Source organism: Anopheles gambiae, chromosome 2 (assembly GCF_943734735.2).
Source record: "Anopheles gambiae chromosome 2, idAnoGambNW_F1_1, whole genome shotgun sequence".
Taxonomy (NCBI): domain Eukaryota; kingdom Metazoa; phylum Arthropoda; class Insecta; order Diptera; family Culicidae; genus Anopheles; species Anopheles gambiae.
Window position 1 is genome coordinate 29096715 of NC_064601.1, and position 26861 is coordinate 29123575.

The 26861-nt window shown below is 47.1% G+C and overlaps 1 protein-coding gene across 7 annotated transcripts in view; it reads right to left on the reverse strand.

Annotated features, from left to right (window-relative positions):
- LOC1273052 (extracellular serine/threonine protein CG31145) overlaps positions 1-26861 on the reverse strand; it is a 49570-nt gene that overhangs the window by 14269 nt on the left and 8440 nt on the right. For 3 of the 7 annotated variants that reach the window (XM_061643360.1, XM_061643361.1, XM_061643364.1), the window contains exon 2: positions 6123-6186. The gene's annotated coding sequence lies outside the window, so the exon portion shown is untranslated. Of the gene's footprint in view, positions 1-4705; positions 5688-6122; positions 6187-19585; positions 20792-26861 lie in introns of those variants that run through there. The other 4 variants (XM_061643363.1, XM_061643359.1, XR_009764706.1 and 1 more) reach the window with 4 other exon arrangements.

Below are 26861 nucleotides of genomic sequence, written 5' to 3' on the forward strand. Positions count from 1 at the left end.
GCAAACACACACACACGGACCAGAGAGGCTTCATAAATCAATCAACCGCCAGCCGAACGGATTTATGGTGCTTGTCAAGGTGAAGGCCCCGTGTTGTGGCCGCCAGCACCAGCACGCCGCCGATGATTCAACTCATTTACCTTTTCCTTCGAATATGCTGGGTTTGTTTTTTTTCCGCGACTGTTCTTTCGACTCGCACACACTCTCTCTTGTTTTTTTTTCAATTTCAACCACACACAACGACAAATCGATAGCCCTGACCATCTTCTTCTCGAGCGTCTTTGCTCTGCTGGACGCTACAAGCTTTCACTATCGATGGCGAAGGTGAGGGAAACAAAGGGTCAGTGTCGGTGGGTTGGCTATTGTTTCACACAATCCGAAGGGATTCCCATTTCCCGGTCAGAGTAAGGCGGGAAGGTTTAGGTCGTATTTAAGCGTGTTCCGCTGCCAATAAGTCGTCGGCCCATTGTCACTGAATCTGACAAATGTTTCCTTCCTTCCAGGTTGGTAGGAGTAGAAAAGAATTAAAATGTTAGAACACAAAACAGTGCAGCCATAGCTTCGCAAATGCAAGGTGGTGTTGTAGACCAAACCGATACACACATAAATGTTTGATTGTGTTGTGTGCGTTTTGCGGCAGCAAAAATCTATATGCTTTCTACCATGCATGTCTGGTTATGGCTTTTTCGGGTAAAATATTGCCGAATGATTTTTTTTAATTTTTTTTTCCTTCTCTGATTCCCAACCTACACTCGCTCGGGAGCGATGATGTTGATTTGAAAAGTTAGGAATAAAAAATAAAATAAAACGAAATTTTCATAAATATTTTCTATCCCACTAGGTCCTAATGGAACAAGTCCGAACATTCCCAAAAGGTAAAACGCCGTTGCGCAAACAAGCGCAAACAGCGTTGCGTACACTTTCGCGTTAATTCTATCGAGACCGAGGGGTTGTGCACACATTTGATTTTGTTGACCTTTAGAGTGTGGAAATAAAAATCAAACATTCCAGCAGCTACAGCCCGTGCTTTAGGTGTGCAGAAAGGGCTGGTCGAATGTGGTGTATCTTTTTTTTTTGTACATTTTTAATTCCCCACAAATCCCTGCCCACAAAAGAGAGGGTAGCTGCGACCGAGCGAAGGCTTTCCGAAACTAACATTGATTTTAATTGATTTTTCGCAATTTTCCCTTTTGCGTGCAGTTTTTGGTAGATGGCAAAAGGTCGTCGCACAATTGTTTGTAAATTTCATGTTGTCGCATACAGTTGAGCTGAGGGTTGGGAAAAATCTGAATTTCATTTACAAAAATTGGATTTTATGAAACAGCAAAACAAGTACGGCAAATTGTATTTGTGTTTGTGGAAATAAAAAATGCAGGAAATGTGAAAATGAACACATGAGATTGATTGGTAGTGCTTGAAATTTGTGGGAATTTTATGAATTTAACATACCAATGCAATGACCGTCATTGAAAATAATTCCCGAAAATTGATTTTTTTATCCCGACCAGTATGCTGAATAGGGAATTTAAATAAATAATACATTATTCTAAGTATGAAATATTCAACCACTGAAAACGAACAAAACCCATCAACCGTGTTAGGCCCAGTATACTCCGAGAAGATGTTCAATTTTCCCATTCCCAAGCTCCGCTCGGCGTGTGCAAAATGCAAAAGTAACACTCGAAAGCGATAACACACTTCAGCAGAAGAAGTTACGTCCGCCACCATCACCCTTAAGCCATCATTGCAACAGGTATCATCATCCCGTGCAGAAAACTTTCGGCAACCTCATCGAAGCGTAACATAAACAATCGTATGTAGTGCTGTTCAATTGTGGGAACTGTGGAGCGCACAAGTAGATGATACCGGTACCGACACGCTGCATGAAGCTGGTTGATTTGGCAGTAGGAAAGGGGTTGTTGGCTAACTCTGCAACAACACCACCATCGCCGTAAGTGTATCGCGCTCTTCAAAAACTTTACCCGAAAACTGAGGTGCACACTTCGGTTTCGGTTTCGAGGAGTTTGTAATTAAAAGCAAATCTTGCAAGGATTTGTTGCAATACAACACACCCCCTGTGTGATGAATCCGTGCTGGAGGGGTTTAAGATGCCACTAGCGTGCTTGTTGGCAGTTTTGCTGGAAGTTGATGGTAAAAGCACAAGTTGATTAGAAAGCAACTAAACTTTGTTTTGTGTGCCAATGATATATGGCAACTCTTGATCGCATTCAAAACGCCACGCAGCTCGTGCTGGTTTAAACGGAGCAACGAAAGAGAGCTGCTCTATTAAGCTGGGGAGTGAGGGATCGGTTACGAAAGAGATCGCACCCGGAAATCGGTTGTTTCCGAATCGTGAACCGTGAGACGCGTATCCCGTATATCACGTCCTACCAGTTCAGCGAGCCCGATCTTCGCACCCCCCCTCCAGAAACAAAGGAAGTAGTCGCGTGGAGAAAGTATATGGAACAAAGATCAAGATAGTTGTATGCATGCATCTCATTATGCGTTCCAGTGGCTTCCAGTGTGCAGGAGGTTACAATCAAATTTTCTTCACCGACCTCGAAGTCGAAGAAGATCTCCACCCCTTAACCCGGAGCGGGCGATCTAGCGCACCGAATAAAGATATGAGCAATAAGTAGAGCGAGCACGAGCTGGAAAAATGAAGACATGCAAACGAGTTTGGATCTTACGCGTGGTCTTACCGCACTGTGTAAGAGGGTACACGGTACTTGGGGCAGTGTTTTTGTTTTTCCTAGCGCTTCGCTTCACCTTATTGCTTTGACTTTTGAGTCTTACCCAAAACGTAAGACTCATCCAACACCCTCTAGTGTTAGCGAAAGGCGCTCACGTGTTCACGTCCTAAGTCGAGCCTTTTCTTTATAACTCCAAGCCATCTAAAAACAAAGCTAGTCGATTACGCTTGCACAATAAAGCTGCTTTAAAGCTGGACGCGATACGAGAAACGAAGCATCATCAGGGGAATAAAAGAGGTGACTTAATGGTTCAATTACGAATTGTATTTTCCCGTGCCACCGATGGACCAATGGAGCGGAGCCGGTGGCGCGGGGATCGGTTTTCATCAGCGGACCAGAAGCGCCATTTATGTAACGATTATAACTTCATAAACACCGGGCGGCGGCATCGTTCATTGCTTCGTACAGAGTGTGCTCGTTTGTGCGGTACAAGACACCAGTCCTCTCAGTGCCGCTGATGTATCCCTCTAGCGGGTCCGATCCGAGTCCAGACTCAACCAAGATAGAAAGGAAGAATTTGTTCTCATAGAATACCCCCGAGGAGGTACAACAAAGCAACAGCGTTGTTGGATCGTTTTGAGACTGACGCGATGGTTCTTTGTTGTTAAAGGTGGCGTGCAATGGGTCGTTTTTTGTGTGCTATCAATTAGCCTGTGTTCTTTCACGAATTAGCAGCGAGCTTCGTAAAGAATGCTGATCGATTTATAATCTGTAAAACAGCGGCTTTGTTTGCTTGGAAGCTTGGCACCATCGTTTGTGGAACGGTCGTGGACGTCGTCAGTTAGGTATAGAAAGGATAACATTTTCAGTTCAATTGCATCAATTATAACGCTACTAGAAGCTACATAGATACGATGAAAGTTTAAAGGAGCACAATAATGTAGTTGTTTATGAGGGCGCGTTTTTTTTTCGGTACAATTTGTAACCCACACATTCCGATAACGCCTTTGCAAACCATTCCAGCCGAACGATGGCCATAAAGCGAAATGGTGGCATTATCGTTAGCGCATGGTTAGCGAACACAGTTCGGTTGTAATAAAGACACAACACCGATGGTGCAAACGTAACACAAAAAAAGGCCCCACAATCGGCTCGAAACATTCCCGCTGTACTGCTCAATGCTCTGTTCCGTTCGAAGCAGCTATGCTAAAACGGTGAGTGACAGTAGCGACAACAGCGCCAAAACATAAAATAAAAAAACAAAACACGATCCTAATAAATGGTATAGCGCCACAAATGTACCGGCTGCGGTTTACGGGCACCACCGAAAACCACCGCCGTTTTGGCCAAACTGGATTAGTGCCGATTAGGCCTCGGTCGGAACTTGCCCGCACCCCGCCCGCAAAGCGTCATCATTCGCGGTTGAGGGGATTTGAAAAATTGATCAATTAATTGGACACTTTCCCAGTCCCCCGCTAGTCCCAGCGGTGCCGGGGCTGTACAATACTGGCATACCGCGAGAGCCTGACGCCGGACACTGGTGGCGGTATAATTTCGGGTTCTCACCTGGTGCTGGTGGTTTTGTGTTGGGCTTTTCTTACCATCTTTTTTTTTTGCAGGGTTTGTGGCATGCGTTGCAATGATGCTGCAAAATGAGGTTGTTTGCACGCCGGCACCTGCAATTAACCGTGTCGACATGGAAATCAGGGGAGTTTGCTGTGTGTGTATGTGTGTGCGTGTTTTTGGTAGGAGTAGTACGAGGGTATGGCCGATGTGGCAAATTGGATCGTGCTACCGGAAGCGGCGTCTTTGTAACGGTGTTGCCTAGTCGGTTAATCGATTCAATTTCCGCCCTCGGCATCGACCTTGACGTGGTGAGGCTTGCATCTGGGAAGGTTTTGGATCATGACAGGTGTTTTTTTTTCGTTTGACAAGCCGTTACAAGCCAAACGCTGTGTGCCATCACAAATTGAGAGGCGCTTTTTGGGTGGTAAAGTTCTTATTTAAAATTATTTTTGATTTTTAATGGTTCAGAGCACTTTTTAGCTTCTCAGCTGTGCCATGTTTTATTAAAGGTTTTCGAAAACGGTTAACTATCAAACCGCCAGATCTGAATCAAAATACTTCGACCATAAAACCTTAATTGAAACGTTCATTGTAAGCCCAAAGCATCGCACAATGTCAGGCAGATTAAAATCCTTCAACAAAAATACAAAAACGCTCCATAAGTGTATGCGTCAGAAGCAATTTCATGCCCGGTTTGTGTGTACCCGTGTGTACCCGGCCCTAAATTTCGGTACACAAATTCGGTTCCAACTTTCTACCACACCCGTCCACCGGGCCTGCTCGTTCCACAACCCCCCCTTTTGCTTCGTGAGTATGTCACGACAAATTAGCTTCACCTGCCTCACGTTGCGCCGATCGCCGATGCTGCCGTGCCGGTGTCCCATTTCCGCACCTGATCGCGACCCGCCAGTGGGCGATGGCTAGCATTGATTCGATGTGTTTTACATCGTGTCACCTTCTGGCCCAAAAACAGCAAAAAAAGCGAGGAGTACAAAAACACACATACCGCGACGGAATAATGGCACGATCGCTAGTCGTTCCACACGCGCACGGAAGCAGTCGGTCGGCGGACGGCAACGGTGGCGCGGCTGCATTGCTTCTTTTGATCGCCATGCTCTCCTGACACGTGACATACAAGGAACATGCAAACGGTTTGCGCTTAGGTTACGCCGGCAAACTACAACAAACGCACACACACACACACACACACACACACACACACACACGTATGCAAACATTGTAGTGTACCGGTAGGTGGGAGGTGGGTTCCGAATCGATCGGTTCAAGGTTGACGCGTCACGCACGGTAGCACACATCTCGGTGAAACCCGGTTGTACATAGAGCGCGAGCATCCATGGCGCGGATGATGCTGATAAACTGATGTGCCCGTTCGGCCCGAATGCGCCCTCACGCCACCCAATGATGGATCTGTTTTGATGAGGGAGGAGGAGGGTGGATAAATCATATTGTATTTGGTGGAAAGCCCGAAATTTTGTAAAGCTTGTAGCTGTGCGCTGGTTGTTCTGCGTGGCTTAAAGTTAGCCGTCGGTGTTCGCGTAAACGTGAGATCTAACGTTGCACCACTCGCGGGTTTTCGCTTACGTCAGCATCAAATGATGTGGAACAAAGGGGGAGGGTTTGGACCATCCGCACGCCCCGAGCAGATCGGTGACACTTTGCTGTCAAAAGCAAACAGTACCGCGCACGTAATCGGATGAACCCATCGGACCCAGGCCTGGGTTGATTGAATCATGTGTAGAGCTGTTTTCATTTTTATACGTAATCTAACCACGCCACCACGAGTGGATTGTTTGGCCACGGAGGTTCAAGGTTGTACATGAAATTCGGGAAAATTATACTTACAAAAGTTTACGGTTTGAGCTTGGTTTGTCTCACACACGCATCGCAATCGCTTTATAACTGGAAGCTGAGGAAGAAAAGCACACAAAAAAACGCATAGATCAGTATTTGCCATAAGTAGGTTAAGTTCATAAAGATCCATAGTGATTCCCCAATGATTGTGGAGCATAAATTTTAGTCACGGAATATTAACTCCACAGCCAACATCATTACGTCGTGTGCAGTGTGCTGCACGTAAATGGTTTAACCCAAACTTTACTATTCCCTACGACCGAATCGTCTGTGTGTATATCAGCTCATAAATCTCTCGATCCGACCGATCTGCCAGCGCCCGAATATGAACGTTTCGACCTGCAGAAGTAAGCTAATTGAATCGGGAGCACCAGCACCAGCACCGCGCCACCATTTACCCGATAAATTGTTCCCGGTATTATGCCCGTCCGCCCGCCCGGCGGCCAAATCAAACACGCTCTCCCATGCGCTCCAGGTGCGCACAATCAAATTTACTTCCAAACATGCCTCCAAACGCGCACACCAGGCCGCAAATTTCGCGAGCTAGATGCCAATATTGACACAATCAACAACCCCACGGAGTAAGCAATGCACGCGGAATGCTTCCGGAATCGCCCTGGGATCGGAATGTCATTAGCTGTCGGCTGTGGTGGTGGTGGTGGTAGTAGTGAATCCACTCCCGGAAACTCACCCCTGAAACACAGAATAAACAATAACGAGGAGGGTAAGGGTTCGTGGCCTGTCGCGCTTTGGACCATTCCATTGGACCCACCGTTGAATAATCAATCTCTCCTTTCGTATGGTTTGAAGGATTCCTCAATTCTCCAATACTGTGCCAGCCTCCCTGGTGGGTAGCGGGATGCAGGCGACGGCCATGTCTGACGAGCCGAGGCCAATGACGAACGTGATGATCCGTCGAACAGGACGGCTCACAGTACGTGGTGGTGGTAGTGGAGCAAATCTCCCGGAGGTCCTAAATCCGTCCGACCAGCGCCGGGTCACGCACAATCATCGAACATCTCTCGGGCCCCGTGTCAACCGCGGAAGTGCTACACCGGAAAAGGCTAATTAAGAGCTAGTTGAAGTCCAGATCCAGCAGCAGCAGCAGCAGCAGTAGTGGCAGAATTTGTTCGGCCATGCGCGTCACTGGTCACTGGGTTGGCTGTTGATTGCATTAGAGGCATGCATTCGAGAGCTAGAGTGAGAGAGCGCACGAGTTGTGCCTTGCTTGCATGTGTCCGCCCTGGGAGCTGGCATCATAACACACCAAAGTTGACCCCGCAAACAGCCTAACTAGGGGATAGGATTGCGATTTGTTTGCAGTTCGTTTGGTTAGCCTTTTTTTGTTGGTTGTTGTTGCTCCATTCCGTTCACCAAGGGGGAAGGGGCAGGGCTACTGACCGAGCGAACAACATTCGACACACCGGGTCTAGAGTGCATGGTGTGGAATAATTTGCCACTAATTCGCGTATCATTCGCACGTCGCCCCCGGGGAGCCGACGAAAGGAAGATATGATACGCGCTACACAGTACCGCACAGTGCACCACTGCACTGCACGGGAAAGAAGCCATTTCGGTTTCGGTTGCTGGCAAAATAATTGGATTTTCATGATTGATTGAGTTGTTTCTCGCTGCCAGAACACGACTGCATTCGTGTTTTGCGGGGCATATACGCGGTTCTCGGTGCTAGATGAAAAGGAGCATTGCTTTTTTTGTTTTTTTTTTTTTTTTTTTTTTGCTACTCGATTGATCAGAAGCTTTGCCCTTTTCGAGCGATAGCGAGCAAGCTAACAAACCAATTTTGCGTCGGTTAAATTTTGCCTACAAAACTGTGTATCTTCCATTACAAAGAATGGACAGAAAGTTGCATTTCCTGTTGGTTTGAATGATTGGCACAAAGAACCTGTTGATCTGCGGCAAACCTGTAAGTCGCAACATTATTACAAAGATGTAGGAAGCAGAAAGTATGCAATCTGCATTACAGAACGCCTCAAGTTATACCGTGCACAGTACAAAACCGTCGCATTCTGACTTTGTAAACAACTTGTTCATCCAATAGTTGGGGTTGAGAGAGAGAGTGCTAATTACCTTTCCATACACGGTTTGGCATAATTAATCGTACCCGAAACCGGATGTTGTAATGCGATAAAGCGGTCTAGCTCTAAAACCTTACGTTGCAAAAACCGTGCTACAAAACGGCTATAAAAGTGTGATTGCCTCGCTGGTATACCTTAAAAAGAAAAGTACGTCGAACGTGCCGGCAGCTGCCCTGTCGCGAAGGACGCCGCAAACGTCCGAGTGGTATGGCCGAGATGTGACCGCAGCGACAAGTGGGTCGGATCGCGTAGAAAGATTTTATTACCCCCCCCCCCCCCATCCCTCCTTCGCAGCAGCAAACCAAACACAACAATGCAGCTTGCACATTTGCATTCCTTCCTGCTCGCAGGCAACAGTGGCGCGAGTTATTTTTAATGGTCAACCGGCACACATTTATCATTGCGTGTCTCTCTCTGTGTTTGTGTGCAGTGCCTTTGTGCCGGTGTGATTGTAGTGATTTGTGAATAAATAAACAAACATTTTTCTATCGCGCCATCGGACGGTAACAAATCCAGTTCCGGATCAGCGGAATCGATCGCACAGACTGGGTGGTGTGATGACGTTAATCTCAAGTATGGCCGAGGTGATATCAACCGGCGGCCAATGAAATGCATATGATTTTTATTCATTATAACCGGTTTCTAATAATTGTTCCTGCTCTATCTAAGCTCTATTGCGTTGTCGTATAGGGGCCACGTAGGTTGTTGGTATTCACGAGATAAAACTAGAGTCAGAAACAATACGGGCAGTGCATTGATTAGATAACACTCTGCACCGTTTAAACTTGATTTTTAATCCACTTAACAAAGGAAGTCGTGCTCAGTATCGCTTATTCCGAACTAAACTTAGCGTAACATATGAAAATCATTTGTCCAAAACTCATAAGCCACCATCAAGCCGTGCAGCTCATGAGCAAGAACGCAAAGAAAGAAGCAGTAGCAAACAGATAAACGTAATCATCGATTAGAATTGCTTTCCCAATGTCACCTGCGCACTTTTTTCTCTCTTTTACTGCCAATCGGCTCCACATGTCTCGGCGTATACGGCACCATACGGGCCTCAGGTTTTTGTCCCACGTTTTGTCTAAACCGACACCGGGCCGGGAAGGACAAATCTTGGCGGCATTGACTTAAATCACACACTCAAATCGTTACTACGTGACTGGATTGGAATAACAAATAGTGCCAGGTTAGGGAGGGAGGGCCACTGTTTGGTAGGATGAATGGCTGGCTGGATGGATGGGTGTGCATAAATCGTCCAAAATGTCGATCATGTTGATGTCTTCCCAGGCAACTGCTCGGAGGAGATGTTCGTATCGGGGGCTCAGCATACACATGCACGCTCACACCGTTCGATGCCAATGGTCGCCCAGGACGATCCATCACTTGGAGCTAGTGGAGAGCTGTTAGGAATTTCTAATGCCGAAATCCTGAAAAGTAAATAAAATGCAAACTCATGCCCTGCAAAGCCGAGGATGCCGATGGGATCAGAAGTCAAATCGTTCGTTTGGGTCGAGACAAATGTTGCGGGAAGAAAAAGTGACAAACGCAGAGAGGCTCCGATCTACCGTGCTCAAGAAGAAATGCTTAACGGTGCTAAGCAGGAAACCGACATTTGTACTGTGCTGAGCGTAAACTGTGCGATGTGAATTTCTTCTTTTTTGTAGCATCTCCTTGCAACAACTCTTTGCAACGTGTGTAACTGTGGACATAACTGGCAAGATGCTCTTTACGGGCGCCCCGACAGACAAATAGCAAAAGTGTGAATGGGTTTCCGCACTCGAGCATTGGTTTGCATTAATGATCATCTTTTCTCTGAAGTTCTTTGCTTCGTTCGCGCTTCAAAGCACGTGTGCTCCCAGCTCAATGCGAGTGAGACAAACTTCCAGAATTTAATTCATCCAATTTGGAGCAAACACGTGCCGTAATGTGCGCCCTACACATAATTCCATTAAAGCAGCTTCATTAGGCAAACGCTTTTACCTTCGGTGTCACAACACTTTCGCTTGAATTTAATAAGCCTGCCACAAGCGCGTAACCAGGCGTACGACTACCGGTGGCCCCAGGGTTACCCGGGAGTCGACATTTTCTCCGCCTTTGCCCGTTTGCCATTACAACTCCGCGGTTCTTGCGGTTCGGGAGCTATGCTCTTAAGGTTGTCACAATTAATTACAATCCAACTGGTTGGTTTGAGCTTTTCGCAACAAAAAACAAAACAAAACAAAGAAACTATCGCTCAATACAGGTTGGTTGGCTTGTATATTGTGTGCGTGCGGCAGAATCTTCCTTATTGCGTGCTAACGAACCGTCGTCGAGGAAGCCCCGGACCGTTAAACCCTCAGCCCTACGGCACCCCATTTACACGATGTCATTACGAGCATTGGCAATTAATCAACGACCAACAATTACCCACCCGCCGGTGGAGAACCAAATTCACGTGGGGGTGGGCGGAAGAAGTGGCCACGCATTCCAACGCACTGCCACTGCACTGGCTAATTAAAGTGTCCCTCTTTAAACAGCAGTTAAGCAGCGCTTCAACATCACCGGAATTGTGTAACAAGTCACCCCGCTCCCCGTCAGCAAGACCCGGGGCACAAAATCACGGACTCCCGGACGGGTGTTTCGAATTATTGAAACATACACAACATGCACATATACCGGCAGCCAAACGGGCAACTCAGAGACGCACTCGGTGGGAAACCATACTCGGCCATCAATATTTCATGTGCGGGCGATTGAAAGGAACGCCCGTGGGAAAAACGCCCGCGTGGTTCGTGTGCCTACCACCAGCACCATCACGCTTCCTTCCTTATCCAGCATTCAGAGTTAACCTGCGCGATAGCCACAGGTCCCGCGATGATGAGATGAGTCTTTTACTCCGCTCTTCCCGATGTTCGGCTACACATCCAAGCCCCATTCGCTTATTGATTGCAGTGTAAAGCTTAACGGGAGTTCGCTGTTCGCTGATGGACGTATTCCAGGCCGTTTCTGGGGAGGAAGCAGGGCCTCGTTAGGGCTGCTCATTTGCGGCACCCTAAAAATGCAACTAGAATTCCACACCAATTAACCACGGCAGCCAAGGCGGGCTGGCGCATCCCGCAATGGATTGAATTCTTCGTACGCTCAGTTCGCTCGTTACGATTTCCCAATGATTTCGGTAACTAGCATTCATGGAAGCTAGAACCCTCGAGAACGATTTTGGCGAGGGAGGAAAATTTGGGAACTGTACCGCTTGGGGTAATCGATTCCACAGTGGCCTCAATATCTCCAGCCATCATTGAGCCGATCAACAGTTGAATGTGTGTTTTGTGTGTGAATTTTCTCTTTCTCTATTTCCTTCTCTTCCCGTACGATACGATGGCTGCTAGTTCCGGTTCTAATGACCATACCATATTCCCCTGCGTTTGCTCAGCACTGAAAGTGCGCATCGGCATGTGTGAGGGACATGCTGTACGTCAGCCTCGGAACAGTTTCGTTACCTCAAATCTACTAACACATAACACAACAGTGTCGCGCACGTTTCAGGATTTCAGGCAACTGGGACGGTTCCCAAAACAAACGCCCAGTGTCCCCAGCAGTCCACCAGCATCGACAAACGGTCCTCCTACAACAACGAGCCCCGCCGTCACTGATTTATCTGATTTGCATGCTGCACGCGAAGTTCTCGATCGATGGGTGGGCGGCCGGTAGTTGGCCGAGCCAAACGCTACACGATTAGGGTGAATGAATTGTGCAGCGTTACGTGTTCGTTATGGTTATTAAGCCGTATCAGCTCGGCCGCAGTGGCAATTCAGCGCAAGACCGCACGTGGTACACCGGTCACATGGAGCTGCCGGTCCGTGCGTGTGCGTGCAAAGGCACGAGATCGAATAGAAACCCTCACTCCACGGCATCCTTGCCGACACTCTGTGCTGTGCTGCCTCAAAAACACGAGCCATAACACATCGAGAACAGAGGACTATCGTGATGGACGGTGGCGGCTGGACACGTCCTGGTCTGGTCTGGTGTCACAATTTTCCAACGAATGTCCGTACAAATGACACATCTTCTGCAGGCTGCCCCGGGACCCCGCACCGGCAACCGTCCGGGCCGAAAACATGTCTGTTGACGGACGGTGCCAACCTGCAGCCCATTCCCGGAAGCTTGCACTCACATTCCTCGGTCAGCAAGCCGTCCCGTGATGGCCGCCGTGGGGTAAACTTTGCCTGGCTGCGACAGCTTCTGATTTGCACTAATAATAAACATATTTATTTTCGCCACCTCCACCATCTGTGTTCGTCGGTGTGGGCCGGGCAGCTGATACGATGGCAGCCTTCCTCTCGCCGGGATTAACAGGGCGACCAGGAGGGGGTGATCCGGCGTCATCCGGCTTGTGTCGTCTGGAACATAAGTGATAAGCTGGGCTGGAGAGCATGTCGATGGTGCGAGGTGCACATCCACTTTCGCGGTTTTCCACCTCCCTTCCCCAAGCACGGATGTGGTGTTGCAGTTATGATGGACACTTTATCTAGCGCTGCAGATTTGTTGTCCGAGTGCACACTCGGACACCTCGCAATCGGGAAGCGAGAGCGTGTAATACCGCACGCGGCCCGGTTTGGTTCTTCGTCGGGGCTGATTAATTATATCATTGTTGTAGTAACGGCGTGCCCAGCGGGCTGTACAGTAACATGCAACCACGCTCGGCAGCAGCGAACGGACGGTCCGATGCACGATGACGATGTAAGTAATTCCACCATCAACCAGCTCCAGTGTGTCCTGAGGGCTTCAGAATTCAGAATTTAGCATCAGTGCGACCGGTCGGAAGACGGGCGCTGCTGCGATAAAGGGCCCGTTCTTCGTGTGCGCTCATGTAAGCGGGCTGGAAACTGCGAACCTCGTCGGTAGATCAGACGGATGCAGTTGTTTAAATGAATTTAAAGTTCCAGCTTTTTGGGTGATAAACTTTAAGGCATTTCAAACGTGTTGTTACCGAAAATGTACAGTTTGTATAACTCGTTTCTTGCCCAGTAAGGCTCCTCGACAATGCACTAGGCAGCCATGCTTCATTCTAGCGCTACATCACTTATCGATTTGAACTATTTTTATACCTTCTATCGATACAATCATAGTTAAATACCAACGACAAACCTACCTCACACAATGTATATCGAACAAATAAGACGGGCCGTCACGCAAGCACCTCTCAGCCGGCTGTCCGGTCCAGTCTGATAACATCTGGCACCCAGGCTAATGACCATTTCGTGTATCAGATCCCGATTCGATTACCGATGGCTTCCGGCGGTGGAAAGAAAGGAAGAAACCACTCCAAAACAGACCACTCCTCTCGTCTGTTGACAGTAACAAACAAGAGCAGTGACATAGAAGAAAAAAAACGTCCATCCCCAGAGAGCCACACACACTATCGACAGCCAACAACGATTGTGATGTAATCACCGAGGTGTGCCCCCGGGGCGATAGAAATCTTAATACCGATTTGACCCCATACCGTACCCCTCCGGTATTGTGCAAAACGCCGGAACGCCGCGCAAATGTTCTCACCGATTGCAGCTGTCGTTTGCGAAAAAGGAAAATCGCCTCAAACGCTTCTACAACGACGTAGGGTACCAATGGGTGGATGGAATTCCGACGCGGGGATGGGAGGTAAATTCAAATCAGCGCTCGACCCACGATTCCGAAACCGGCTTCATGCCGGGTACCGAAGCGGTAAGGAAACACCCATCGCACACACCATTACTCAGATCGTTCGATTCTATGCGATGCGAGGCGATTTCTGTAAGGTTCTCGCGCATTGACACCGCATTCTGTGTTAGTGGTACAGATGCCCTGCGGGGTGAGAGCCCGTCACATCCGTAATGTTTGGTGTCACCACGCGGTGTGAACCATTGCTAATTTGAGCGGGGCAGGTCGATTTTCGCCATAGAATTGAGGCCCGAAGCGCTCTCAATCTGGACGGAAAGTTTGGTCGAACGTCTTGACATTAACGCCCGTAGCATGCTGTTGTTCTATTTTTTTATCCAATGTATTGTTTATTTGCTATCAGTTTACAAATGCTCCCCTCGCTTCTGCTCCTTGCGAATTGTGTGAAGGTGATCCCAAATGATGCGCTGTTGCGTCGTTTAGCAACCGTTCCTTTTCTATTACGCGAATGTAACAGCTCAGCCGCAGGTAGCTGCATTAAATTGGCCAGTGAAAGTAGGTCAACCAAGCTCCGATTCACAGATTGTCATTAGGTCGTTACGATGCGATCCGGTGGCAGCAAATGAAAAACATCGGATCCAATAAAAAGTGGCACCATAATTAGACGTAATTCTTTGTATGATTTGGTCCATCCCTCGTTGAGCTGAACGAGCTTAAGTGATTGTATTAAAATCTTTACCAAACTTGCTGCAATCTCGACAGTTGACCCGAATGACTCAAACCAGAGGGCTTAATCTTTCAGCCCAAGACCTTATGCGTATTATTAACCTTCGCTCACTGGTAGATCTGGTGATTGGTGCCGCACCAGCAGCAAACCAGACCAATGCGTCTAGGCCTATCTGCACTCAAAAAGCTCCCACCAGCAGCATCGTTAGCACAGCATTGACCACCGAAACGTTAAGCTAAAAATCAAACACGATCCTACGAAAACAGGTTTCGATGGCTAATTTACACGCGTAAAGGGGGCCACACAAACGTCCACATCCCGTCTGGGCGAACGTTCTTTGAAGACGACGTTGGCGATGGTCATCGCACAGCTTCACCGTCTTCCAAGGTCTTCGTGAGAGAACGACAGCGAGATTTTATTTTTATTTTTCGTGTGCTCAAAACTCAGCAAAACAGCAAACAACGATGTTCCACAGTCACGAATGATGGTAGTGGTGAAGGTATGATGTCTTCCGTCCAACGCACTCGCCGCGCCGCTCGCACGCAAAGCCATCGATCGGTATTTGGATCGAATGGTGAGGCCAGTGTGCGGATTGCACACTTTTCGTATGCGCGGCTTTCAGGTGGTGGAAAATGCTTTATCCGACAGGGGGGGGGGGGGAGTGGAAGCATTTTTACGCCATATGGATCGCGGCTCGAACTATTCACGCGATTCACCATTTTATCCATCCGTTTCATCTGTTCTGCAGTTTCGGGTTGGGGCTTTCATGGTACACCGACCTGTGGGGGAGGTGCGTCGCATAGGAAAGAGTAAAAGTTTTCTATTTTTGCCTCCTATTTTCTCACACTTCTCCCCCTGCTTCTGCTGGTATTTTGTTTGTGTGTGTGTGTGTGTGTACATTTTGCTTCAAGTTCGACTCACGTGCCGATAGAAACGCTCGCGGTACGCACGTTTCATGATGTTATTTAAACGTGGCTAATAAATCATGAACAAAGCCGAACCGATCATACCACTCCACCAGGGTGGAAAATGGAAATGGGAAAGCTGAGTGTGCGCGAAATCGATTGCATTCTGAGGTTCGTGTATGGCTCGTGGAGGACCCCAAGAGTGGACTCCGGGTCAACGTGCACAAGCAGTGTTCGCTTTTGGAAGGGATGTGAAGACGAATCGAAAGTAAGAGAATGCATTGTAAGGCAAAACAGTGGTGCTGTTTTGCCTAGGGGTAGCACACACTTTTGGTGTGAATCAAAGGCAATTTTTTTACGGAAAATGGCAAAAAAGATTGATATAGTTATGCGTAAGGCCGACTATCAATTATTCTCAATTTAGCGGAATATTATTTGCAATGTCAATGCCAACCAGTCGACGGTGCGCTGATGAAACGATGAGGTCGTAACAACTTCACCCCTTCCAGAATTGAGCAAATTTCTCTTATTTAATAACTGCCCAACTTCACTTTACTCAACGCGGCCAGTGCAAACGATTGCCCAAAGAGAATGCCGTCTCCAAAAGCTCGGCTTCAAAATTATCTTCTTTTCGCTGTTGTTAATACAACTTTTCGGCGAGAGGTCAACAGACGAGGTTCGACTGCACCGAGAAGTACCATCCACGAGTCCAAGTGGCCACCGCCACCAACACAGACCCAATGCGCCCATTAGTGTGCTTCTACCTCTTTCTTGCTTTACTACTGCGCCACCGCTGTTACCACAAAAGCAGCACCAAAATCTCCACACCACCAGGTAGCATGCCATAAAATGGTTCCAATGACGTAAAAAGTAAGAGTGATGTAGAGTGGAGCATCATAAAAGCAAGAAGACGTTGGGGCTGCCTGATGCCCCAAAGCAGGAGGGGGCGGAATAAAAACAACATCTTGCCACGGTGCGCCATCCGATCCGATGATCCGCGTTGCCCTCTCTCGCGCAAGTAATGGCTGGAAGTTGGGGAAAAATGTTGGCAATGTTTGGCGCTGGCAAGGCTTTGGGTCGGAAGTCTGGCACCTGGGGGAAAGAAAAAAGGCGGGCGTTGAAGAAAAATGCAGACGCGCGCGGTGAAAAGATGAAATAATGAACCTCTAATATGATGCCATCGCGGGGGGCTGCGAGAAACTTTTTTGCTTTGTTTATGGAAGATTTGATTTTCTTTTCTTTTTTGGCTGCTGTGTGCGTGTGTGTTTGATTTTCATTCGGCACAACGAAGCTTGCCCGTCGCTTGATAATAAACGGTAGCAAAATGGTTGCAAAAGTTTGAACACAAACAGCGGCGGAGTTTTTCCCGCCCGCTACGTAAGGCGCACGTGCGCAGACTGGTCGTAAAATCGCATTTTTAGGATGCAAATCCCGCCCAGCTCGGGCACGTTAATGATGGATTAAAAGTTTGTTCTGATGGGATTATTTTACCGTCTGCTCCGCTCTAGCTGAAAGCGAGAAGCCTCGTCGGTGTAGTTAAGAAAATATGTTTGCAGTATTCCATATTTGTTAAGTTTTAAGCGTGTTTGGTAGATTTTTCATGACCTAACAAATCGAAATATAGCTAACCAGCACATCACTGACTTCTTGGTGGTTGTGCCCTTTAGATCGGAATTGATTTTATATTATTCATCGTGACCAGCGGAACAACAAAACAGCAAACCCAACTCCAATGCTCGACCCTTAACGATGCGAACCATTCACAAATAAGCTGGCCGATCGATCGTGTACTTCACCCACTTTTGCCAGGCTGCAGCTACAGCTAGAGTTCATGAATATTGGCCGAGATCGATTCCTCAAAACCAAAAACAAAAAAAGGAGGACGCGTGGCCAATCAAACAATCGACTTCGGCATCGAAAAGACAGTCGTGCGGTGTGGGAAAGCTGGAAAATTTCGACCCAACGTTTGACTAACAGCACGACCCATGCTAAGACGGATGCACCCCATGCAACGCAACGTGAGCTGAGCCCCGAACGCCCCAATGCATGAGAAACTGCAACGCCCTCCCTTCCCCAACCGTTGCATATTCGCGCAGTTGGTCCGTTTGTTTTCCTTCTTCGTTTTTCCTCCACCTCGGAATTGCAAGACTCGTTTACCACTGTTCCCACTGTCCCCCACTCCCTCCCCCTAAAAGGGTTGGCAGACCACACGGACACTGACCGCGATCATGGCTGAATGCACATGAATGCACTTTTCACGCTATTCTCGGTCGGCGAACGCTTGGCGGGTCGCACTTTTCGGGGACTCACTGGGTCAGTGGGTTTTGAATTGCAAGACGGCTGAAGGGTTAAATGGTGTGCTCGAGCAGGGGAAAAGGAAGGGAAGGGGGAGCAAAGCTCGTTTAAAAGGTAACGTGTGGCTGCGTACGCGCGCAAGATGACAAAAGTTGGGGCAAATAAAGACAGACGGTAAGAAAAGCCGAGATTCATTCGACTGACCTACTTTCCCGGCAGTTTTTCTTTCTGCACAAACGCACGTTGGTCGCTCGCATCGGTGAACCCCGGTGAGCACGGGACGTGACCATTCTCCCTGGGGTCATCAATGTATGCATTCTTCCCCGGGGGAGAATAATCCCGCTGCTGCAGCGAATTGCGTCTTCCACTAACTGAATTGTGATGTTTGTGTTCTTTGTTTCAATGAGCGATAGCTCCCCGCGGCACACATGCACCACAAATCAATCCTCATCGCTCTGTACATGAATCGAAACGGCACCAAATTTACTGGGTTCAGTAATTGAGCTGCTAGTTAAATTGTGTTGCATGTGTCGCAGGCCTAATGATCGCTCCGATCTTTCGACTCGCTTTCGTACCGCCTTCCCCCTATTCCTAAGATTGACTGTGCGAGACGGGGAACGCCAATGGGGAAAGATTTCACTTCTCACACATCCCCCTCGCTGTTTTTCCCTTCCTGCTCACTGCACCAGAGTTTGCTTTCACCCGGCCGTCACCATTTGGCGGAGCGCACGGGAGATGTGCACAATGCACAGACGCCTGCCGTCGGGGTGGGGGGTCTGTGGCTTCGCCGGAATGCAATCGCATGCCAGTGCACCGATACGGAACGGCAACGCAGCCAGCCAGCGGCAGAAAATCAACAAAAAGTGAAATCCCCTTGCCATCGTCGGGAGTTGCCATCTCCACCGTTTTGGTGGGGAGGATGAAGCAGCAAGATCACATCTCATGCGGTGAACGGACACATCAGGCAAACAGGTTCTTCTCACAGCGTTCCGGGATGAGCAAGGGCATGATAGGGGATAGACTGGGCAAGAATGTTTGTTGTGCTTAGGTTCTATGTCAAAGTGAAACTGAAATAAAGTTTTGTCATTTGGAGACCTTCTCATTCATACAGGAGGGAATAAAATCGAATCATGCAATGTAGTAGAGGTTAAATTGTGTCAAACAAGGTCACAAGAGGAAACAAATCGTTTCTGTGCGTTAGTTTTCCATCCCAAAATTTTGTCTTCTCATAACACTGCTCCACGAAACCTCAACAACCATCATTCTATTTCATTATGTTCATTTACCGAATTCATTTACGACAAAGGTATTGGTCAAGTAAGAAATAAATAACAAAACATGCGGCATGTCGTACAAAAACAGCAGATGAGAAGTTCGCTTATGCTGTGCCTATGCTACAGACGATGATGCTGCGTGAGAAGCATTGGCGAGAGAACGGGTGAGAGAGATTGTGAGCGTGAATTTGAGCTCCGCACGGAGCGCAGGGGTACACAACCCACGGCCTTCAGATTGTGTTGTGCCTTCAGAGCACATGTTTTATTTTTATTTTTTTAATATAAACTGTTTTGTATCATAAGGAATTACTGAGCATATTTTATCACACAGTTGTCCATTTTTTCACTTTGGCAATGTTTATAATCTATTTTTGTTTTCAGTGAGCCACAAAACTGAACAATATTTAAATTCTGTTTCAGCTCCATTGCTTAACCATACCTCCCGACAAGGTTGCTCACCCCTGCTCGACGGTGTACCGTTGGTTCGTAGCTGACACAAAATCGATAAACCCTCTCTCACCTGCTATTTTTCTCCCATCCACCAGCCTACTTTGCGGGGCGATTTCGTGCAACATGAATTAGATGCTGGGAGGTTCGGGGCATTTTCTAACATTTCACAACACGGCAGACGTCTTTGCACATACCCGCATGACCCCAAAAAAACGGTACACGACCTTCTCAAAGCTTCCTCCTCACACACCAGTCACCAGGCACATCTCACCTCGCCGTCTCACGCAGCTGGTTTCGTTCGATATTTTCACGTCTGCAGCAAACGTCAAAACAATGCGCACCACACCAACACCACCAACACTACCGCCACCACTACACGCGAACCAAACACTGCATCAGAGCCCGTGACTATTCACAATGTTGATAGGGAGATTTCCTAAACAAATCACTTTCCGCCACTGGCCGACAAACACACTGGATCGGGGTTGAAATCTAGGCGGAAATAACATTGAATACTACGCCGCGCACATCGTCGTCGCGCGGATGACGTACGGCGCCTACCCGTTGTTTACAGCGATCCGAGTTCCGCGGATGTGGGTGCAGGAATTCGATCACGTTCGGAATTAAATTCGGCTGCAATGCTCTACACACAGCCTCCTCTGGCAACATTCGGTCGCAACTGGCGTTTGCTTACCCTTTTTCCGCTGATGGGTCACATTACAGTCGGCCCGCTCGCTTGCTCGTAAGATGCACCTTGAGATGATAACGCACAGACGAACTCGCAGACTGATAGCGCGTGCAATGCGTGTAAGCTTCGCTGGAAGAAGATGGAACCAATCCGAGACCAATCCGTTCGGGTGAATTTGCACACGCCAACCGATAGATACGTCGGTCACCACCGCTCAGCACACTTGCGGTCTGATACTAAAATCCTGTGTGCCTGGAGTACGCGGCGACAACACATTTCGCGTTTTTATTAGCCTTTTATTAGACGAAGCTGCACAGCACAAAACGAAAAAAACCCCACACACACACGGTTCCGTTCGTCGCACGGAACACAACACACGGGCAACAAAACACAACCGTTGGTTTCGGGGCGAACAAACAACAGCCAGGCTGCCCTGTCTGTTAGGGCAGCGATGGGAGAGCGCGCCCGAGAGAGAGAGAGAGAGAGAGAGAAGGGCTGGTTGAGTTTGTGCGCCAGGGTGTGTAAATTTGAATCCGCACTAGCTGCAGGCCAAAACAACTGTTTGACTTTTGGTCTTGACGTCTTAAGCGAGGTAAGAAGAAAGTAACACTAAGCAACAAACACGAAGCAAATTAAGGTTCTTAAGAAAAAAGTGGAACAGTTTAAAATAAGCAAAAATATAACCTAAACGAGTTAACTCATGTGCAGTATTGAATTTAAGCAATACTGGAAGCTGTAGTAAACATAATAACCAATAGACGAAACTTTTGTATTAAATGTTATTATTTATTTACTCAATAACAAATTTAGCAATTATTTAAAAAATCAAAGCACAAAATGATACAGTAAAAACAAATTCCAACATTACAACAAAATCATATTGACAAACAAAATCATTCATCATAACAACTTACAAAAAATCATATTGTAAGCAATATCCTACGTGAGAGAGCATAAAACAATTAAGCTGCTAATCTATTTATACAATACCAAACATTGAAAGAAAGTGTTGCCTTGCGCCATTAGAAACATTAGACGGTTTCATTTTTACGCACCCAAAAGGTGCGAGAGAATTTGAAAAAGAGAAATCGTGCCTTTACGCGAGAGAGCTACTCTCAATTGAATTGTGATGAGTTTTCTCTTTATTTCATTTTTATGTGCGCACAGTGAGATCACTACACAAAATGTTGAGGTAAAAATGGTGAAAGTGAATTTATAGCTACTGAAAGACAGAATTTTATTTGCGAAACTTTACGAAAGTGTGTTATTTTCTTAAATCTACAAATTCTACTTCGGAAAGAAAATATTCCTAATTCTTAAAAATTCTAAAATAATTTAATATACTGAAAATGATTTGCTCACACCTATAGTGTGCACTGTCTATAATGATGTTTTTTTAAATTTCTGTAACTATCTATGATTGCTACTATTTGATCAAGTCAAGTAGTTGCTAGTACATTTGATATATTTTATTATTATTTGAAAGTAAGACCTTATTATTGCTCAAAGCACCCGGCTGGAATGTTGGTGCTAATGCAAAACAGAAGTTCATTCCATATTTTACAATGTTTTCTAAACCAAAACACTATTTCCCCTTTCCCAACAGCCCGCCCGCGGCATAGACCGGACCCGAGTCTAAATGTCAACAGCAAATGCAAAACCCGTCCCCGTCCCGCAGCATGGTGTGAGCGAGCCGTCGAAACAAAACCGCCACCGACAATCATCTGTGCTAACGGGTGGCAACATAACGGCGCAACTACGACGGCCACGGGGCAGAGCGAAATGCACTTGCAGGCGGGTTGAAACAAAAAAAAAAGAGGTGCAGCACCCGCCCGGCCTGGTGGGAAACTGGGTGCGAATTATCTTATGATGATAAACTCGAACTTCCCATTTGCCCTTGGACTGAAATGGGCGGGCGGGAAAAGGGCGGCACTGGAGGATTCGTGTCAGTTCCGACACATTGCACGGTTTCGAGAACGAGTTCTAACCACACAGCACCCACCCTGCCCACCCCCGGGGTAACGAAGTGCCGATGTGTGGGATGTAGCGTCTTAAGCTCGGCTTGTTGTCGGTTTGTTCGTTTTTCCCGGAAAGCTAAGTAATGCTCCCACGTACCCATCACGCCCGATCGTGACTATGGCGGCAAACCGTTTGCTTCCGGATTCCCCACGGCTCAGCACATGAATGCACATCAAGATAGATTTTTCTTTACACTTTCTATCACTCGGTGTGCATCCACGTTCGTTTGCCCCTCTACCGGAGCGTCCAAGCAGCCCGGCGGAGAGTGAGTTGCAATGGCGTAGAAAATAATGCACCTGTCACCCCGGCGAGCTCTATTTTTCTGCCACCATCACCACCTCCAGTCTCCAACGAAACTACGCAAAACTCAGTAAAGAAGCGAACCCTTAAGGGTGCTCTTCGTAAAAGAAAAAGGTATGCTGTTTTTGCTGAAATGCTTCGCAAAAAGGACTTCAGTTCTTCCAGTGGTATTTATTCTGGAAAGCACCTTTTGCTGCACTATTTTGAATTGCATCTTTCCCGTTTACTTTCCACCCGCCCCGAATGCCCGGGCTGATTATTTGCTGCGCTACCGTGCAGGACAAGGCGCATGTCTTGGGCCACCGCTGTGCTGCTGTCGTCTTAGCCGTCGTTGCGTCCCGCCAAGGAGTGTCTATTGTTTTTGGTTTATTTTTTGTTCTTTCTCTGCTTTTTTGTTGCTGCCCCTGCAATCACTTTCAGTCCGCACTCGCCCGTCGCTGGAAGAAGTCGCGGGGGAAGAACGACTAGCAACCCGGATGAGTTAACTGATCGTACTCAATTTGCCCGTGCCCGCGGTCTGGTCTGGACTTCTCTTTGCCTCCGTCACTCTAAACAGTCACTCGCTGGTTCTCCGTTAGTACACGAACATTGCTGAAGTGCGTGATGTGGATGGCTAGCTGTGTGTGTGTGTGTGCACACCAAACCGTTGGACAGCGTGCATTCCTCATTGAAGCAATAACAATTTCCTGTGCAAATTTAAATTAAATTGTCTCAGCAGCACCAGCACCAGCAAGTGGATGCCGGCACCATTTGGGACTGTCCGTCTGCAGCTGTGTGTTTCCATACCGTGCTTCACCGCGGCACCCGGTGGTTCCCTGTTACCTTCTTCCCTGGCATACGCCGTGCGAACGGGGATAGGTAACCGTGGCTTAGTTTGCTTTGAACTTGCCGCGGTAGCAGCCACTAGCCCGTTTACAAAACCGTTTTCAAGTACGTTTTCAGTCTTGACTGGTCTTGACGAACGGGAAGGACCGGGATGACAGACCCCTCGCCACTCCCCCCGGGTGAGGAGCACGGGAAGAAAAAGTACCCTGGAAACGCGTTTTTAAGAGCTCCAGTTAAACTAATGAAGATGAAGATGGTGAAGCGTTCTAGTCCAGTGGACGGTACTTATGAGAATTTATTCGATTTTTATTACTTCTAGCCGGGAACGTAGAGTTTATTGGGAGCGTTTACCTTTGTCTCCGAGTGCGTCATTTTCATTACTCTATTTTTTTGCAATGAGAGGTTATGAAAACTAAATATAACTAGGATTTTTAGTAGTTTTAATTATAGATGAAAACATAACAATTTTAGAATTAATAAATGAAAAGAAAATGATGTTACTATAAAAGATCCGTCTTTAAGGGTCAACTAATACTTCAATTCTCATTCCCCCCGATAGATCGTTAACGATCATCGAAAAAAAATCGTTTTCACACTTTAAAAACCACTTCTTACTTTCTTCCAATTAAATCGCTAATCAATTTTATCGTGCGCAAAATTCATACCGCTTTTTAATGTTTTTTTGTTTTTTGCTCGCTTTTCTCTCAATCCATATGCATCAAACGCATTGCTACTGCTGCTGCTGCGAACCTGTACGAAACATGAACGCATAAATTAATATTACCTTTATCAGTACAGTATATAATTGCATCGGATAAGTACAAAATGTATTCACGCGAACAAAAAAAATGAAAAGAAAAACTTCATTATAATATCAAAACGCACCCTACACTCGATCAATTTGCAAGACATTTATTACCATCGGGCCGGGATGGATGTGAAGCGTAAACAGTTTTCCATTTTTTATTCCTTCTCATGCTAACGGCTTTGTTATGTTGCATTGAGGATTTCATTGAAAGCAACGCAGTGAAAGCATCGACTAACCTAAATTCGTTTTGAATCGCACGCCACAGAACCTCGAGGAAAGGTGTCAGCTTTTTCTTCCCATTTTCATGCACCACGATCTGCGACGATCAGTGATGGGGTGGTACGGGATGCACTTAAACGGTACTGGATGAACGATCAGCACTAGGGCATTGCGTATGGGGGTTTATGTTGAACAAATTATGGAAACATATTATACCATTGTATACGTCACGTCAACGAAGATCCACCACCGCTAACGGCGGCACGTGCTGATCTTTATCTTGGCATGAATGTTTGCCTATTATCGGGTTGACGGTTTCGTGTCGTGTTTAGTTGAGATGAAACCCAACCCACCAGCAACGGAGGAATATTCTTCTTGATCAGCATAGGTAACTAGCCATGCTGGGGCTAATTAAATTAACATTAACAGCGCACGATGGTGAGCTGAAGAAGCAGACTGTTTTTCGTGAAATAGAAATTTATTCATGTATGTACAAAGACGCCTTTACTGTTCACGGGACACGTGACGATTTAGATAACACAGATAAGACACAGGTAATTAATGTTATTTAGTCCATGAATCATCCTGCAACACAGCTGTACTAAGAAGCATCATACTTAGTGGCATAATGAAATATTCAACACTCATCAGTTCGACATGCTAAATTTCCCTCGAAAGAACATGGTAGCTATTCAAACTCTTTTGTGCAGACAGCGCCAAACGCAGCTGAGGCAAACGCAAAACCCCCACTCGGCTACCATCTCTACAGCATCCAATGGGTCAGATCACCAACACCAGCACGTGAACGGTGCGCCTTCCAACGCACACTGACTCGTGCCAAAAGCGCACGACCCGCTGGGTTTATTATTTTGCCCGTCCATACGAGCTGCACAGGCCGGCTACACGGCTGCTCTGTGTCGGGGTGTCTTCGAAATTATGCATCTTGCGAAACAACAATTCACCCTTCGTGCCGTGCGCGATCCGTGCCCGCGGAACAATCGCGGAACCTGGCGATCTTCCTTTGCGCGAAACGGCAACCCCTCCGCAATCGCGCCCTTGCCCCGGCTAACCTCATGCTGCAGCACCCATAAAAGCATAAAGCTGTGGGAATGTTGCATAATACGTTCGAACTCACCCCTTTCATCTCTTTCGTGGCGCACACACACATAGACATTTCCGACCGGCAAAACCAACCGACACGGCCGACGGTGGTGGTTTTTCGGTGGAGTTGTTCGTACCCGTCGAAAACAAACCAGCTGGTGGGAAGTTGGCTCGTGAGAAGCAGTGCGACTGTGACTCTGGAGTGGGGAGGGATCTGTGAATCTTCCAAAACACAACCAACACCACCGCCACTAACCAAACAGCTGAAATGGTGAACCGTTTCGCGATAGTGACCGAAAGCGCAAAGTTCATGCAGCGGCAGCCTTCTGCGGGGCCAACGTAACAGATCCGCTGGGTAGAAATCAAAGAGCTGGTGGCCCGAAATTGATGCTTACAACGCCGAACGGGCTGATATTAATTAGAAACCGGCAACGGGATTGAAAAAGGCGAACGATATGGATCACATCGGAGGAGTGCTTGCTCTCATCGAAAACGGCTTGTTCGGGGACGCTTGTTCAGTCATTTGTTAGTACACACGGTAGGCTTTAACGAGAGGACGCTTTATTACAGCAATGGGTCGTCTAGTCGTCCAAAAGAGTAATAAGTGTGGAAATGGTTCATAATGCATTTCTTGTAAGTTAACTTGAATTATTTCTTTTCAATTTGATTAGGGGACTTACTCAGTTAACTTTCGCTATTCAGGTACGGTGGAAATGGTAGCTTTCAATAAGTTCTTAAATGCAACGACCTACTCAAAACTGCATCTGAATCATAGGAAAAGTAATGCACTATGTATTGTAAGTGTGGATAAGTTTTTTACAGTAAAACGAAATCCAATTATGAAATTACGCCTGTGCATAGTAAAAAACGAATCTTGCATGACATAAACAGACTACCAGAGCGACAGCAGCTGTTTGATTCGAAGAAAATCTGTCGACTTCAATAAACCTTCTGCACGGATGCATTGATTGATGTGCATCATGCAGTGCTACCGGCGAGCTGCTCAGTTAATTCCAGTGAATGTAGTATCCCTTTTCAATAATTGTTCGTGCATATGTCAACAATAGGAGCCAGGAGCGTTCAGGAAAAATATGCACCATTTCCTGCAATCACCCATTGTGTGATTGATGTTTGAACATAGTAAATGCAACCCCGGGCAGCGCAGCAGGTTTGCTCTTTTAGCATTACACAGGCGCTAAAAAAGAGCATCACGGTACACCCGTTGGGGGTTTTCCTCGTCCGTATGCATCTCGATCATTCGCTCAACGGTGACCTGACCGACAGGAACCGAATCACGGTTTGCTAAGCGATCGACTTTTGCCCGCGTAGTCAACAGATGGCTCCGATAGCTCGTTGACACAATGGAAACGGGTGCTGAACAGATCG